Here is an 18726-nt window from a genome sequence, read left to right as displayed (position 1 = left end):
TATACATAGACAGTGGAATCATGATACTCAAGTTGCTTAATTGAGTCTATTGCCCTAGGGTTAAAGTACTTGAGGGCTCTGTTTTCATTTTATCATGTATGTAGAGCAGGGGTCAGCGAACTCCACCCACGGAACAAACCTGGCCTGCTGCCTGTTTTTGTGAGTCAAGTTTCATGGGCTCACAGCCATGCCTATTGGTTTGAGAGTTGTCTATGGATGCTTTCACGCTACAATGACAGAGGGGAATAGTTGTGACAGAAACTGTATGAACTGCAAAGACTAAAAGATTAACTAACTGGCCCTCTGCAGAAAAGTGTGCCAACCTCTGAACTAGGTAATTAACCAAACTTCAGCAAATGCTCAAGAATTTTTGAGTCGGATGAATAAAACATTCAGGTTTTTAACTGAATATACACCGAAGACACAGTTTTATCTTTATTTGGACTAGAAGATATAAATGAAACATCTGTATGTGGGTCATTGATTAATTTCATCTAGATTGTCAATAATATTTCTACAATGTAGACATTTAATAATTTTAAAAGGTAACTTGCAAAGGGGACTCAAGACACGCCAGGCACTGCTTTTTGTCCTTTATCTGTAATTTCTCATGTAAGCATCACAACCGTCCTATCTGGTAGGTATTAATATTATTTTTACTTTATAGTCAAGGTGACAGAGGTCAGAGGTGTTAAAGAACCCAATGACTCACATACCCAGGGTGGGCAGAGCTGAAATGAACTCAGGAAATCCTGCTCTAGAATTCACATTCTTAACCATCACACTCCCTTCCTCTACAAGTTTCCTCATGGAATTTTAATGCTTAAGTCCATTATTATTGCCAATTACATGTGTTAATGATAATCTGTGAAGTTATATTTGCATGTGTTGTCATATAGCCTTTTATTTCCGATGATTATGTAGTCTTCTTATTAGTTTTACTTAGAAGTAAGTACCCATGAGTAATTACTTTCATAGTTACTGTTTTGTGATCTCTGTACTTGTATGTGCGGAAGATAGTTAGAAGAGTGAGTTTTAACTTCTCAGCTGATTCTTTTAAATACTGTAATCTTAGAGACAAATTGAGAAGAGTTAACTACGTAAATATCTTTGAACATTTTGCTTTGAAGATAGTTTCAATGTCTTCCTTTTGAGACAAGAATGGAAAAAAAGAAAGGGATCTAGGTTGAGAACATGTAGTAAAAACGTACAATTAAATAAAATTATAGGTAGGACTTGATGTAATCATCTCACTGAAAATTATAGGGTTTTACTATCTTGTGTAAAGAAATGTTTTACTAAAAGTGTTTTTCCAACTTCTCCTCGGTAATGTATTAACAGTTATGCAGTGGCAATGTAATCCAGAATTGAGATAATTATGGTAAAAATTTAAGCTAAAAACATGCTTTTACTTCAGGTATTTGGTAAGTGAGACAAAAAAAAAACATTTGTAAAATGTAAAGACTTCAAACCTTTTTTTTTTTTTTTTTCACTTAGTGCCTGGCTTTAGAATTTGTAACTCAATATTTTTTGAGGTTAGTATCCTGATTTGGTATCATGCTTTCTAGAGCCTACAGATTCTGTCACAGCAAGTATGCCATAGCACTTCTACCAAATTCAAACTGAAATATTTTAAACTACTGAAATTATTAGATAACTAGGCTGCTGACAGTAGTAAAACAGTTTTTAGAAGTTTTCTGGCAAAGTCATGACTTGAAAAAAAAGATCTATACACCTAGTCTGAGTGGCTGGACGGTCAGAATAACACATTATTAGTCTCTCTTTCCCTTTTTTGTAAGTTCATCACCAAAGTTTCTCATTACTGAACACTCTTTCGTACTTAGTTCCATATAAATAATTTATGGATCAAAGTATTTAGCAATATGGAAAATCAGACATTTTAGTATTAGAAGTATTAATCCAGGCTATTCCCATTGAGCCTTTGTAAGTTTTCCCAGAGACTTTTAGAAATCCTTTTCACATTTTGGTAGTTTCTGCACTGTCAATCCTAAAGTACTGCTTTCTAGCTTTCGCGGTCTAGAGAAGAAAGACAAGAAACTTATTTTCTACCAATCAAATCCCGACGTGGTGGGCTTTGAATGAAAAAATGAGCTACCTGAGGAAACAGGTAGTAGAATGAGGCACATCCCGTTTGCTGAACCAGGTGTTTGGGGTGGTGGTGGCAGTTACCTGACAGTGGCATCAGCTGCGGTTTTGTGGCATGACAGTGTCTCTGTCTTCACCTGTGGTGTGTTCTCAGAATTGTTACTGGAAGTTCATCCTAGAACTTTTCTCTCAACCATCCATCAGTTCTGTGAGTTCTCAGTATCTTTTATTAATTTATTATTATTATTATTATTATTATTATTATTATTCTCTGTCCTTTTAGAGCTAATTAGAGTGAATTCTGTGTATGCATATATAGGGAAGGCTAAGCACTCTAAAACTAAAAAAAAGAAATTATTGGAAGCTGGAAATCAAATTCCTGGGCCAGAGTGCAAGGTGCCGAGAGCAAGTTCAAAATGAGTTTGTAGTCAGGAGAACTTGATAGAATTCCTGGATTGATGCTCATAGTCCGCTTTCTAACCATATGAACAATATCCTCCTCACTTGCCCCAAAACCTCCACGGAGACACAACTCTATCTCACCAACATCTTCCATTCACTGATCCACAATGTGTCTGTTTTTCTACCTTCATTTTTCTCTTTCTTCAGCTTAGAGGCCATAGTACCTCATTACAATCATACGTTCACATGTTCTTCAATTTCTTGCCCATTTTTTCCCCACAACTGCACAAAACGGGGTGAATCCAGTTTGTCGGCTTCATACCTAAATTGGTAGTTAAGAATTTCTAGAGAAAAGTGCAGTATGTTTATGGATTTTATCACTATATGTTTATGATCCCCAAGAAGACAGTAGCCATCTACTTTTTATAGTAAATTTACTAGCTCACATCGTATGCAGAGCATGACTATTATACTCATTTTTCTCCCTCTCCTAGCATCCCATCCATCCATGCTGCTCCCATCTCATAGTCAGTTATATTTCATTGAGAACATAGATGTTACCAGCTCCTTCATTCCCCCCGGTCAGATCAAAATACACCTGTGTGTCGTACTTGTGCACCCATCCTCTCTTCTTTTCCTCTCATCTTCTCTTTTCATCACAAGTGACTTCTTTTACTAGGAGCAGGTCCTTCCTAAAAGACTGAGATCCTTGTTTTCTGGTTTCTCAAGGACTTTCCTCCTTTGGTTATCGCTGTTTTCCTGCACCACCAGGATCTCTTTTTACTGGGTCTTTCATACTACATACAACCATTTTCTAAGTTTTACAAAAGTCTACTCACCTTCATTTATTCCTTCAGCCACTGTACATTTGTGTGGCTACACTCCAAGTCATGTTTGTTAAATGAATTATTAAATCATCCAATCTGTACTTCCCCATGCAACAGGATGTGTGAGCATCCTGTGGATCCTGATGGTGATGAGTGCAGCCGGGTGACATGAAGGGCTGGTTCTGAGAACTGGAAAAGCATCAGGGCCCAGGATTTCTCTGTCTTGGTATCTTGTTTTGTGTGGTCTTGTATGTCTGTTCCCTTCTTTACATGAGTTTAAATCTTTCTTCTCTCTATAAAATAGAAATGAGAAGATTTCTGAAAATATTTTTGTCTGTTCAGATAGGTAAAACACTTGGTCTGGACTTTTAAAGAAAAACCCACAATATAAATTAGCAATATGCCTCAGAGTTCCTGGAATAAGATCTCTGTTTTCTTTGAGTGTGTCTCTCAGCAGAGACTGGCCAGATGGGAGCCCAGATGTAGTTATTTATGTCTTCAAAAGACTAGGTTTTGCTTATCATTTTCCACAGCTCTCTTTTCATAGGTTTTCGTGTATCATATGATAGAGGCAAGAACTGAAGAGGCTCAGTGGGAAATATACAGTATATTTCATTGAAATGAGACATAAAACATAGTGTTCAATTACAAAGATTTTTATCAGCGAGATGATATGTTAGATGGAAACATTCTACAGAGACAGCCTGCATTTGATACCTTCCCTCCAAGTTGACTTTTCTTATTGTTGGTAAATGTTCTTTAATAGATCCTCTGGAATTATGTTAAATACTCTGTATCTAGAAAATATGAGGCTTTAACATTTTGTTTTGCCACTTAATAGCAATACTATCTTTGGAAAGTTATTTAATCCATTTGTGCCTCAGTTTATTCATCAGTAAAATGGGACTATATGAGACTTACATACGTCTAGAAGAGCATTTGCCGGTGAATACTAATGTAATTTGTCACTAGATATTTGAAAATATTTATTATACCCTCACTATTAAATTATAATTTGTCTGGGTATAAAATTTTTGATTAGTAAGATAGCTCTCTCAGAATATTTTAAAGATAATACTATATGCTTTTCTGGCATCTTTGTTACTAAGAAAAAGTCTGCTAATATTCAGATAGCAGGAAAAGTCTTTTTTGTCTGGTGGATTTTATGATTTTTCTCTTTCTTTTTAAAACTTATATACACTATATTATTTAATATCATGGTAAGAGTAATTCCACATATATTTTTTGTCTTTTTTTCTTGTGGTAAGAAAGCTTAACTGGAACCCTCTTAACAAATTTTTAAGGTTAAAATACCATATTATTAACTCTACCCACTATGTGGTAAAGCAGATCTCTAGAACTTTCTCATTTTGCATAACTGAAACTTTATATGCTTTCCATTTCCCCCTCCCCCAGCCCTGGCAACTACCATTCTACTCTCTGCTTCTGTGCGTTTGACTGTTTCAGATTCCACATATAACTGAAATCATGCAGATGTTGTCTCTTGGTGACTAGTCTCTTTCACTTAGCTTAATGTCCTCTGGGTTCACCCATGTGGTCGCAAATGGTAGGGTTTCCTTCTTATATAAGGCTGAATAATGTTCTGTTGTATGTATATAACATTTTCTTTATCCATGCATCTGTTGATAGATATCTGGGTTGTTTCCATATCTTGGCTGTTATGAATAATGCTGAAATGAAGGTGGGAGTGCAGATATTTCTTTGAGTTCCTAAATTCAATTCTTTTGGAAATATACCCAGACATGGAAGTGCTGGATCATAGAGTAGTTCTATTTTTACTTTTTTTGATGAACTCCCATACTGTTTTCCATAGATTTTAAGAAGAATCTTCATTGTTCACTGCATGGTACTTAAGAAACCTGTTATAGGAAGCATAATTATTCTTTTATTTTCCACTTATTTCCCTACTATCGGCCAAAGGATTTAGTAAGTCTGATTATAAAAAGATATGATTATCAAAAACCTTGAGAAATTTAGCGTTTTATTTATTGTTTTTAAATTCAAGTTTATTGGGGTGACAATGGTTAGTAAAGTTACATAGGTTTCGGGTGTACAATTCTGTATTACATCATCTATATATCACATATGTTCACCACCCAGAATCAGTTCTCCTTCCATCACCATATATTCTCTTACCCTCATTTACCACCTTCCTCCCCCCTTACCCTCTGGTAACCACTAAACTATTGTCTGTGTCTATGAGTTTTTGTTTCTTCATTTGTTTGTCTTGTTCCTTTGTTGTTTTCAGTTTTATATACCACAAATTAGTGAAACCATATGGTTCTCAACTTTTTCTGTCTGACTTATTTTGCTCAGCATAATAATCTCACTATCCATCTATGTTGTCACAAATGGTGCTATCTCATCTTTTCTTATGGCAGAATAGTATTCCATTGTGTGTATATACCAGCATTTTATGAGGAAGGGACACACCTATGTGATTACCATATTATATATACTTGGTAAATTATACAATAGAGGCCTGGGCAATATGCAATAGAAAAACAGAGGCAATAGAAAATGTGGTCTATGGCACTAGAGGAAGATCTCATGTGGCAGAATTTTAAATTGTACCTTCTCTATCAAGTACTTCTGTTAATGTTCAGGATGATGACATGGAAAAGACAACATCAAACACTTCTGCTTCTTACTGAAGTGCCATAGTTGTCTCCAGATACAGCACTTGTGTGATTGTTTGAGTTTTAAGCTGATCTGTCATCTTACGGAATAGATTTTTCACTTGAAAAAACAGCTTACCAACAAACAATGGTTATTCAGACCTGAGTATCTGACAGACATTGCCTCATAAATGAACAAGATGAGACTATCACCTCAAGGAAAGTGACTGGTAGTATTTGAGGCCAATGATAAAACTTAGACTTTCAAGGGATATTTAGAATTTTGAAAAATGTGTATTTACCAATACCGATTTCCCAAACCTTAAGGACTTTTCTGATGGGATCACCAATGATGTTGACAGACACAGTTTTTGATATTGCATAATAAAAGGTGTTAATATGTGGATGATCTACATAACTAGGGAACTGATATTTCCAAATGACTAATACATGAAATTAGCAAAACTTGCAATGGGTGAAAGATCTATTTAAAGTACAAAAACAAAAACTACCTGGAAACCACAAACAGACAACAATATAGCAGAGTACAAAAAGTTAATTGATATGATTTCATATTCTATATTGCAACTAGTCATTGTGAATTTTAGTGTGGTAACAAAAAGAATATCCACAATTCTGTGAAAACACCATTAATGTAATTTTCCCTCTGACAACTTACATCTATGCATTTCTTCATTTATTTCAGCCAAAGCCACATATTGCTACAGGTGGGCTGCCAGGCATTAAAAAGATTTGCAAAAATGCAAAAATATACTATTCATCCCATTATATACTTTGTTTTGGAGTACATAGTTCTTTGTTATTTTTGTTAACATATAATAAGATTATTATTTTTTAAATGAATTAATAACATACCTAAAAATTCTCAGTTTAATACTTAATGAAATAAATATTGATACATATATCTTCAAGAGTTATTTGTAATCCTTGATAATTAAAAAAAATATTTTATAGGATCCCTGTTACCAAATGGTTAAAAGTCTTCTCTTATTCAAGACAATACATACTAGGATTTTTTAGAAAGACTACTAATTCCGCTGTTCCCCTTATGCATGCAAACTCACTGAAACTGCAAACCATCCAATTACATCAAAAATAATTCTTGGAAACTATTACAATCTCAGATTCCGAATACTTTTTTTTTTTTTTTTTTTGCAGCCTTATAGAGTGGCTATGGTTGAAATTTAAGTTCCTAATATTTTGCTATGTCTTGCTGTATTCTGGACAGTGTCAAAATCTGTGGTTCTGTTTCAAATGCATCAATTGCAAAGTTTCAAGGATCAACTTTATTGACTTGAGAATGATATTTGTTGATGGGGTATTGTATGTAAGCAAGGTGAGTGGTGAATTTGTCAGTTAACCTAAACACATGACTGTTAGTTTAGTATCATATTTCAACATACGACTATGTGAGAAACTTTATGAGGGTTTGTTACCAGGCCCACTAAGCTTAGTTAGGAATATATGGACAGGCAGAAAAACAAACCCTCTTAGGTATGAAAAATAGTATTTTTTCCTTTGAATCTTATTTGAGATTCACACAATGGAGCAACAATTTATAAGATATGTATAATGAACCAAGTTGGAAGTCATACTGGTAAATTCCGAAGCAAACAAAAATTATGAAAGGATAAATATGTAAATTGATCAATTGGTTCAGCATAAACATCACAATTATTAGAGGCTGGTATATCAATATGCAGAATAATTCTTTCAATCCAAAATAGTTTGGTTAGTGAAATGAAGAAATAAGTCATTCTATATTAAAGAATATGTAATAATTATTTTCTGCTCTCCAGGAAAAATAACAAAATATATATCACAAGCATGATAATAAAGTTTCTTTAGTAAAGGATAATTTTTCAGAGTAAAACTGTAATTCATTTTTTAAAAATCCAGCAGGCACACTGAGAGTAAAACCGTAGAAGTAAACAGTCATGATGGATGGCTATGGATGTGCCTCCCATTAGATCTGTATTTGAAATGGCAGAGTAAAGGTGGACATTTCTCTTCCTAATATTATTTAGTTTTCTGTTTTCATTTTACCTCTTGCTTGTGCAGCATACACCAATTTGTGTGTTTAAGAAGTTTTGTATCTGGGTTTCAATGTGAAAACAGTATACCTTTTCTACTGTTAGCATGTTAAAAATAGCATTTCACCTGCATGCAAAGAAAAAACAAAAAAAGGTGGTGAGCTGGATGGGTGATTGTTGCGTCAATGCCCTCCAGCTAAAAGACGCCTGCCGTTGAACACACTGGTTTTTTACTAACCGCAGTGAGGGAGAACACAGACCATGGGAAACTGTGGGGTGTCTCAGTAAGAAGGTATTAGAAAGATCAGGGCTTGGTTAGGTGATTTGGGGAGGGTTTAAAGAAGCAGAGCTTTCCTCTATGGGTATCTTAATGAACTTTATCTAGAAGAAAGGAAGACTGGACTGAGACTTGAACTGTAATTAATAAAGGAAGACAGGTGACATAGGAGAAGCTTGGTCTTTTTTTTTTGTGGTTTGCACAACGTTCATGTTTTGTCTGTGTTCAGACATCAATATGGAGGGCCCGTGTTTTTTTCTTGACTCATCACAGTTACAAAGTGGCCTTGTTTGATTTTGATATCCTGTGAAATTGCTGTGGGTCCCAGACCAGCTTGTAGCAACTTCAAGACTTGGCTGATTTATATACACAACTCTTTTTGGATAACCATAGCTATGGATAGTGATATGTCATGCTCTACCTTAATTCAGGTTTTTTTTTCTTTTTTTTTTCTTTTTTTTTATTTTCCATTACCCTGGAAAATCTTAACTTATAATTTGTGTCTTTATCTCCTTTACATAGAGCTAGATTTTCAGATAATGTGGATTTAAGGTAATGAAGAGATCACTGAGTGAAGACCACTCTCAAATTTTCATTAGGCATTAAAGCAATGAGTAATCAGAGTCTAAAGTTAGTAGATTAAAGGTGCTGACCAGTGGGTACTTAATAAATTCTTGGCTGACATTTGGTTAACAATGAGCACAGGTTTTATATAGACAATTATTCTAAGGAAGAAGTTGTTGGAGGTGGTAGAAACTGTGGCTAGAACTGAGAATTCAAAAGAGGAAGCAGAATTCATAAGGGGCCACTGAGCTTGACCGTTTCCCAGCCCAGCCCTTCCTACCAATATCCATCCTTGCACCTACCATGACTGTTTGCTCTTTGAGAGAAAGACTCATAATTTATTATGCAGACCTGTCTCCCTAGGCAACTATCATCTCTGTTGTTGGAAACTTCTGGGAAAAAGCTTATTGTGAGAATGAATGTTAATTTTACTGCTTTTGGGAAAATAGTCTGTCCCCACTGGTCACACTCCCACTCTCCAACCAAGGATTATCATAGAACAACGCTAACTACCTCTTATCAAAATAACCAGATCATTATTTCTTAATGCTTAAGAGCATTAAGTTTTGTAATTTTGATGTAAATGTGAAACATTTGTGCATTTTTGTTCTTTCTTTTTAGGCAACATGGGCTTTTGATCACTCTTTAATAGTGACAACCAAATTTATGCATCTGTTCATTTAGGAAATATTTGTTCCATGCCTGCTGGGCCCTCCCTAAGGATTGTGGATAAAGGGTTGACCTGAAGAAGAAGACCCTTTTCTAGAGAGTCTAGATCAACTTTAGAATGAAGTTATTTCTCTTCGATAATAAAAGAACAGTGAAAATCAATTTCCGTAGCATTTAGATTTTTAAGTGATAAATTTAAAGCAAAATTGTGGGCATGAAATTAGATGCCCCACTAGATGATATTGGAGTGAATGTGTTCCTCGGAATTCAGCAAGAGTGAGTGGGTATAGGAAAGAATAAACAGACCTTTGCTTGTCTTTTTAACTCAGGTCTTGCATTATAGTTAAAATTTCAAGTCATAATTATTATAAAACTTTTGTTACATTCAAGCTAGAGCTGAGGTCCCGTTTAAGATTTGTTGAGTATAATCAGAACATTCAAATGAAGGCTATATGGTATTCAAGTTTGGGATTAATTCGAGAAGTTTTGCTAATTTGCAGAATTTTTAAAGAGTCGTGTTATGAAAGTTACAATCAACATACAAAATCTAAAATCAGTGATAAACATCCTTTTCTCCAGAAATGTCAAAAATGAGCTGAGGGCTAACTACTTTTCTTCCTTGGCATTTATCCTTGAATAAACAGGTTTATACATACATTTAAAATTTTTCTCAGGAACTGAGGTGCTGTCAGTGAGAAGTACAATTTGTGCTCTGTTGTATTTTTCAGCTAGGCTGGCAGCTCAGACATTTCCTCGCAAGCTTGGGGCTATAATGGAATCTCTGGATGTTTCAATACATTAGAAGAGAAAAATGTGGCTAGAAAACTTTGGATATGGGTAAATTTGGTTAGAAGACCAAAAGTCACAGGAGCAAATTCAATTAATTTTATGCTTGTCAATTGCCTTTAAAAGTTAATCCTTTTTATTAAATTTTCCACTATTCTTGAGTAAAAAAATAACAGTATATGTAATCTATATATTAGTTTAAAATTATGTACATAGGATGGATGCTCACGAACCCTTCATTTATCCCAAGAACTAAAACATATCTGATGTTTGAAGGAGGTCTTGATTATTCAGGCAAGACAAGACTGGATCTATTAAACGATAGGAAACTCAGTAAAAGTTCAGGGAAATAAAAGAGAAAGAAACATTGACTTTAGAGTCAATTGATAATAAGAACGTATTCCCAGATTTGCCATTTGAAGGGCTGTCTAGCCATGAAAACAACATTTTAGGGATGTCATGAAAGTGCATATTTTTTCACAGATCTATCTATTTGATCCTTACTAAGTCACACTTTATAATTTGTAACTTATATAATCTGCCCTCTGCTGAACTGACAGATACTTGTGGAGATGGAATGTACAATTAGCCAATAAGCAAATGAAATCCAAGATAAGTCACTTATTATCAGTCCCTGGATATGACTTTTTCAGACTTTGACTTGGCTGAGATTTCTCTGGCAATAGTTTTTCTGTGTGGTTTTCAAGTTCATATATTGCCATCTTTGGAGTACAGTAAAAGGTTCATTTTTCCATTCAACTTTTGGCTGTTTTGTATTTTTCTCTCTTTGTTATACAAATTGATGCTTCTTTGGATGTAGGAAATTGATTCTCTGGTTCACCTATTGTCAATCACCTATATAAAATGCCACATATTTATTTGGAGAGTCCAAACAAATACATGCAGAAATATTAAAGATAAAAGTTATATTTCACTTAGAATAAAGCACTATTTTTCCCACTACCCTCTTGGGTTCCTATCGGGCATATTCACTAAGTTTCTGATATTAATTGCAGTCTCCATGAGCTGCTTAGCCATTTGCCTGTGTGATCAGCTGCATTAGCTGTTGCATTCTTAGGTCTCTGTGTGTGTCTATGTCTATAACTATTATCTAAAATGTATCTGGTAGGTGCTGATAACAGCTATGTAGTATGTCACAAAAGACTTCCAATTTCAAACAAATTTGCACCCCCCCTCACCTCTGCTCAATACGCTACTGCAACATTTTCTATGCTACCTACTTCCCTGTCTCATATAATACAGCTAATTTTATATTTTTCTGGCTATCCCAATTGACTGCAAACTTAGACTCAGGGGTCATGTGTTGTTTACTTCTGTATCACCTAAATTGTCTAGACGGTGACTGGTATTTCGACATTAGTCAACACAATTTGATCAAATAAATTAATGTTTTCCTTCTATGTAATGAGGTTTCTTTCTATGTAATGAGGTTTGTTAAAGAAAAGACCTATTGTCCTGTCATGTGGTGTCTGTCTCACCATAATATCCTATGCATTGTGGCCAGTAAGTAAATATTTCTTGATTCAAATTGGGAAATTTTACTGTGACCTGGCCCTTCTAAATGACCAGTCACTAATGTCTTCATGATTTTGAGAAGTAATGTCTTTCCTCCAAAATCTTTTTTTTTCCTTGAATGACATAAATCTTGAACTTGAAGACTCATAACACTGTCTTTCAAACACAAAACTGAACGGAACAGATGGTCCATTCTTTAGTGGAGCTAAATAAGGAGTAACTTTGGCATTTCCTTTATATCCGTTTTGTCCAGAGAGGGCAGGGGGGGATCAAAACAAGCTTGTATTTCATTGTGTGTCAGGATAGTTTGGGGGCAAAGGAGTGACATGGGTTATAGACAAGAGACTTGGAGTTGACTGAGGTAGCTAAATTATTAGCAAAACAATTAATCAATATCGAATCTAAAGGAAAGTTCCTGAAGTAAGTTGAGAACTCTCCTGGTTCAGGAAGTAGGCATTCTTTCTCACAGCTGCTGATCATTTTGTCTGCTGACTGCTCACAGCTCAGTGCGTCTCCAGGAACTGCCCTTAGCAGCAGGAAGCTGCTCTGTCTAGGTTTATGCCTGCTTCCTGAGGGCAGCTTGTACCCAATGATTTCATGGAGGAGTAAAGTGGCTCGACTTCTTTGCCTTAACTGAAACAAGGCAGGGCCTTCCCAGCCCCAGAGCTCCCATAACACCCAGTTGAATCCTCTCTTGAAAGTTTATGACAGTTCAATCTCTCTATCTGCCGAATCCTGCTTCTCTCCTTGCTTCCTCTTTTATAAACCACTTGCATGCAAACTTTGGAGACTCAGCATCTGTTTCCTGGGAATCATATTTAAGACAGTTGGTACCAGATGTTGGTATAGGAAGCTGACTCTTCAGCTTCCTATGGGGATTTCAAACTGGATTACCCAGTGACTGGCTAGCAATAAATGTCATTACCTGTGGAAGGTGAAGCCCAGATCATGACATGTGGCTGTGGCAGAAACGTTCAGCCTTCACTGGTGGTGAACTGGGCTGGAATACTAGTGGAAGGGGATGAGCTTGTGTGCACTCTATATCATGTATGTGATGGGTATGGAGAGGGTAATGATTAGATTAAATAGGATGGCTATTGCTGGCGATCATCAGTGCATTGAAGAAAGACAATCAAAGGCTGATGGCAATAACTCCTACATAAGACAAAGCATGAAGGACAAAGAGCCATTAATACAGCATTTAGACTCTTAACTCCTGCAGTCAGAAGGTAGGAAAAGATGAAGGTCCTGCTCAGGTCTTATTTATGAGAGTGGCAGAGCTCCAGAGGTGGTTGAATCTTCATTTAAAAATCTGGTGTGCCAAAGTCAGGACCTCGATTGCAAAGGAGTGAGATCCTTATACTTGGAGCATAACTATCGGGATAGATGCTCGTAAATCCTCGAGTGCCTGGATTCCCCTGAAACTTCTAGTTCTGCAGAACTAGACACTCTTCCCTTTGAGAGGCTAGCTAGCACTCTTCCCTTTCTTCACGACATTGCAGAGACTTCTGCCTTGTAAGAAGACCACATGTATCTACCTGGTTTAGATGATAATTATATGAGATTTTGGACTTTAGACTCTAGAGTTGAGGCTGGAATGAGTAAAGACCATTGAGGCAGTTGGGATGGAATGAATGTATTTTACATGCAATAAGGATGTGAAATTTGAGGGACCAGGGGCAGAATGCTATGGACTAAGTAATTGTGTGCCCTCAAAATTCGTGGACTAAGTAATTGTGTGCCCTCAAAATTCGTGTGTTTAAGCCCTAACTCCCACTATGACTGTATTTGGAGATAGGGATTTTATGGAAGTAAATAAGGCTAAATAAAGTCATTAAGTGTGGGACCCCTAATCCTTATATGGATTAGTATCCTTATAAGAACAGATACAATAGAGTTCACTCTCTTTGCCACACGGTGACATGGCTAGAAGGCAGCCATATGCAAGCCAGCAAAAGAACTCTCACCAGAAACCTAACACTGCTGGCACTTGATTTCGGACTTTCCAGCCTGCAGAACTGTGAGAACATAAATTTCTGTTATTTAAGACAGCTAGTCGATGGTGTCTTGTTATGGCAATGCATCAGAGTAATACATGCCCAAAGACTGATATTCCCAATGGGACACATGGGAATTTTTGCTTCTTAGTCATGAAACTCTTAACCTCTGAAGATTTAATTTTAGGACGGAGAATGCTTCCACCTGGGCATGAAATGGCATTCTACTAACCTTAAAGCTAGGGCTCCTTCCTGGACATTTTTGGCTCCTTGTCCCAAATAACTAGTGTACAAGGGAAGAAGGTCTCTTCCTTGAAGGAGTAATTGAGGAAAATATTTTAACATATAATGGGTGCAGGAAAAAAAATGTTTAGCACCCAGGTAATGCACTGGGGTGTCTTTTAGTACTCCTCTGTTCAATCTTTACTGTAAATGGACAAGACACCAGCTACACCCTAAAAAGGATAAGATGGACAGGAGCACAGAGCCCTTGGAGACAGGGGTCTGGTTCACCACGCTGAGTGAATCCCTGAGGCCAGTTGAGCCCCGAGAGAAGGAAGTGGCGAATATAACAAATGTAGCAGAGGAGAGATAACCAGCTCAGTGCAGTGACTATAGTTGACTACCAATCTTCCTTGTGTAACTTTTTCTAGGAAAAAGACCAGCCAGAATCCAAGGGAAACCATTTTGAGATAGGTGGAGCTCACTATGGAAGGTAGATACTGTGGCATGCGCTCCGAGTCCTCTTTAGAAGAGTGAAACCATTGTCCCAACTGCAGGGAGTATTTGCTGTGACTGTTCATTGTTGAGTCCCTATCTGGGAATTGACGTTTGTCAAAAGAGCTGCCTTACTCAATAAGGTAGCCTAAGTCCAATGGAAGCTCAGTGGTGGGGGATACACAAGTCCAGTTCAACTAGGAACATTCTGAAGGACCTTTCAGATCCAGATCTCAACATCGATTACCTGACGATGTCACTACAAATTCATCACAGCTCAACTTTTCTGTCTGCTTAATCCTTCAGCCTTTACCTGTCACAGGTGTTCTTCCATAGACTATTTCTAGTAAACTCCCACACACAAATCTCAGGGTCTTGGGGTCTTTTTCCTCTGAACGTGACCTAGAGCAACACTCACAGTGGAAATTGATGCTGTGGGGGTAATATAAATCTCATGGATTTAGAAAGAACAAGAATGGCATCCAGAAAAGGAGAAAGGGCATCCGAGTGTGGCTCTTGGTGGGGTTCTGTTGCAGGTTAACTTTGTTTTTTGCCCTACACATCCTTATTGAGGGTTCCAAGCTGCTGCACCTGTCTTTATCAGAGACATTGACCATCTTGTGGGGAAAAGAAGTGATAGGAACTGTTACTGGTTGTTGTGGCACCTGGAACGGCGTTCACTACGTTTCAGTCTCTTCCTGAAAGTCAAGGGGACATTAACCCCTCCGCAGGGTCCTATGTCCCTGCGTGGTACTTGTGACATGAGTGGGGAACAAAGTCCCAGCACACAGGTTCAGGTAGAGTGAGTGACCCAGCCTTATTTGGGAGCCAATGTCCCTCCAGAGGCCAATGCTCTGGTAAGCACAGAAGGTTATACAGAATAGAATAGAATTTAATAATGAACCAAGTCCCAGAGCCAATCAAGGTGGAGAAGGTCCCTGGTCCGGGAGAGATGACTGGGCCCCTGGGTCTGAAGCAAGCTGGTCCTGCAAGGAAGAACCTCGGAGCATCCCGGAGCATCGCGGCTGGCACCTCAGAGGGCCTTAGCCAGAGCCCCCAGTCAGCCTGCTCACAGCACTGCTCTGGAGTTCTGCCTTTACCCTCTTTTCCTTGGACTTGTTTACTTCTTAGGTGAACATGTTTACCACTCAATTTTGTTATGCTCAGTTTCACACAAAAACATAAACATGTTTACTTTCCCTTTACTCTTATCAGTCTCACACCTGTGTGGCCATAGTCCTGTCCCTACTAGTAAACAACCTGTTTTGCAAACCTCAATCCAATATATATAATACATTTTATATGCTCTATATATTGACTCTTCCAACATCCTTCCCTGACATCAGTGTCCAAACTTCCCATGGGAACACGCCTGAGGTCAGCACAGTGGGGGTCCCTTGAGGACTGGTGCCGTGGGGTGGGGTTCCCAGAGATGGCGAGCCGTAATTCCACCTGTTACAGGGACCTGAGCAGGAAAGACAAAACAGAGCCCGTGCGAGAGAAGTTGGGCACAAGGCGGAGATGGGATCTCAGGGAAAAGGCGGAAACTATGAACAATGTGAGGGCTTTTAATTCCAGGTCAGAAATTATATTTTTCAATTATATAATATGCAGTAAATGTGTTGGTTAAGAACTAAAAGCATACATTATGTAGCCTTGGACAAATTCTCTAATATCTCTGAGTCTCAGAAAGTGATAACAATAAAACTTACCATGTAGGGTTTTTGGGAAGGATGAATGAGATAAGCCTTGTAAAATGATTAAGAATATGCCTAGGGTGACAATGGTTAGTAAAATTATATAGGTTTCAAGTGTAGAATTCTGTAATACATCATCTATATATCACATTGTGTGTTCACCATCCAGAGTCAGTTCTCCTTCCATCACCATATATTCGACCCCTTTCACCCTCTTCTACCACCCACTGGTAACCACTTACCATCTTGTAACCACTGAACTATTGTCTGAGTCTATGAGTTTTTGTTTCTTTAGTTGTTTGTCTTGTTCCTATATTGCTTTCAGTTTTATATCCCACATATCAGTGAAGTCATGTGGTTCTCGATTTTTTTCTGTCTGACTTATTTTGCTCAGCATAATAATCTCAAGATCCATCCATGTTGTCGCAAATGGTACCAGGTGATTTTTAAATCTGAGACTATTGGGTTAAAATTGATTTGATAATTTTTATCTAAAATCATATTTGTTTCTGAATTGACAATATAGAGTTAATGACTGGAAGAAAATTGGCAGAGAGGGAAGGGATATACGGGGCTGATATCATTGCCAAAGCATTTTGATCTTTTCTTATAGAAGTTAACCCTTTCTGCCTTACAGTGTAGGTATATTGTATTCATTAGTTTACTTTGCATGAATGTGCATTTTTCCCCTTTGAAGCCAAGTATTGTATCTTATTAATATTTTTTCTGTGCAGTACCATGCCCAATGGAGATGATGATGACATATTGAAGTTAATATTATCACTACATTTCTATTGCTCTAGGTCAATTTCTGCTTGGAAATCATCAATGGTGTCTTATGCACAGTTTGAGTTTGGTCTCCTTAGCCTGGTAATAAATACCACCTATAATCTGGCTCCAATATAAGTTTCCAGACTCATTTCCTATTCACCACTTCATGCAATACAAACCCAGACAAACTAAACTAATGTTCTTAGCACGTTTGTTGATTACTTTGAGTCCTCATTTTAACATGTCTTGGTTTTCTTGTCCATCCATGGCTGCAAGCCTGCTCTTTCCACACACTTCCCATCAGCCACCAATGTAACTATTCTGCTCCATTGAAAGGAGTCTGGATGCTCAGATTTGCTGGCTCCCACCATGTAGAAATTGGCTTATGTCTGTGCATGGGCTTCTTAACTGTCTGCGTGTGTCCAAGCACAGAGATGGTGGGTCACTTGTACAAACCATGGATAGTAGCATGCTACAAATAAGGTCAGTGTGCTCAGGTTGTGATTCCAGGTATGAGCTCAGGATCAAGAACAATTCCACCGTCTTTTTAACGTGAGTTTTCCTGGAGGAACATACAATCAATAACTTCATGAGCAAAATTAGTATCTTGAACTAAGCTATAAAAAATGTTTAAAGCATTTTTAGGCAGATCATGTTGTGTCATATAAGCAGAATTGTATTTATACTATTTGGTTTGGGTCAGGAGACATAGTTTGCAACTGCTTAATAGGAGAAGCAAAGGAATCAGTTATGAGCTCAAAGTGTGTGTTTTTTCCCAAACTTTAACAATTGTAATTTAATCTAAAAACTGTGCTCCAATGATACAGAAGTAGTATGAGAAGGTTTATTAAAAGATCTACAGTTGGATGCAATAATAAATGTTTATAGGGTTTTTTGCAATGTGTTATCTTTCCAGTTTCTGTCCCTTGGGTCTGCACTGATGGCCATCAAGGCCTTGAACCAAGTTTTCTACATTGACATGTGCCCAGGAAAGCTTGCAATTCTTGTTGGAAAAACTACTATAATATATTCAGAACAGAAGAGCATAAAATTGTGATACTACACTTTTAATGAGGGAGAGCCTTCTGGAGATATAAAGAAGACAGGTGTTTCACGCACATGGATCAGAAAAGCCTATTCAAATCTAATTTTGATTTCATGCATGTGGTTTGGAAAGATCTCAGAATAGAAGAAATAAAGTCTGGTGCTGCATGAATGTGAAGAGTTAAAAAATAAATTTGAAAGGAGACTGCACCAATTTAACTTAAACTGTCTAGGTGAAAACTAGTGTCATGAATATGCACATATGTCCTTCACATCCGATAAAATCTCTGGGTACTGGAAAAACTGTCTAATTGAACATTATCGTTTTCATCAAAGTGACTTTGTCATAGCAGGATCATAAAAGATGGGAGATAGAAGTCTTGGTGGGTTTCATCTGGTCCAGTATCCTAACCTCACCAATGTACAAACTAGGACATTACTTATTTACAACCGATGCTACAACAGCAATGGGGTTCAGGTCCCCTGACTATTAGTTAAAATACCCTCATTATCTTCTCAGGTCAATCTCTATTACACAGTTTTTATTGAATATTTTGAATGAGTAAAACATTTTGGGTGACATAAAAATAGAAAACCCTGAAGGCTAATTTATTTCTGCCCAGAAGAGACTCATGGAAAC

The 18726-nt window shown here is 37.2% G+C and overlaps 1 long non-coding RNA gene across 1 annotated transcript in view; it reads right to left on the bottom strand.

Annotated features, from left to right (window-relative positions):
• Positions 1 to 567: 567 nt before the first annotated feature.
• LOC141570731 (uncharacterized) overlaps positions 568 to 18726 on the bottom strand; it is a 508310-nt gene continuing 490151 nt past the window's right edge. The window contains exon 5 of the long non-coding RNA XR_012495179.2: positions 568 to 3628. This is a non-coding gene — a long non-coding RNA (uncharacterized LOC141570731). The remainder of the gene's footprint in view (positions 3629 to 18726) is intronic.

This window comes from Rhinolophus sinicus, chromosome 3, assembly GCF_057876585.1.
Source record: "Rhinolophus sinicus isolate RSI-liver-muscle chromosome 3, RSI-T2T, whole genome shotgun sequence".
In the NCBI taxonomy this organism is placed as follows: domain Eukaryota; kingdom Metazoa; phylum Chordata; class Mammalia; order Chiroptera; family Rhinolophidae; genus Rhinolophus; species Rhinolophus sinicus.
Note: the sequence above shows the minus strand (reverse complement) of the source record. Positions and strands in the feature narration are given on the sequence as shown.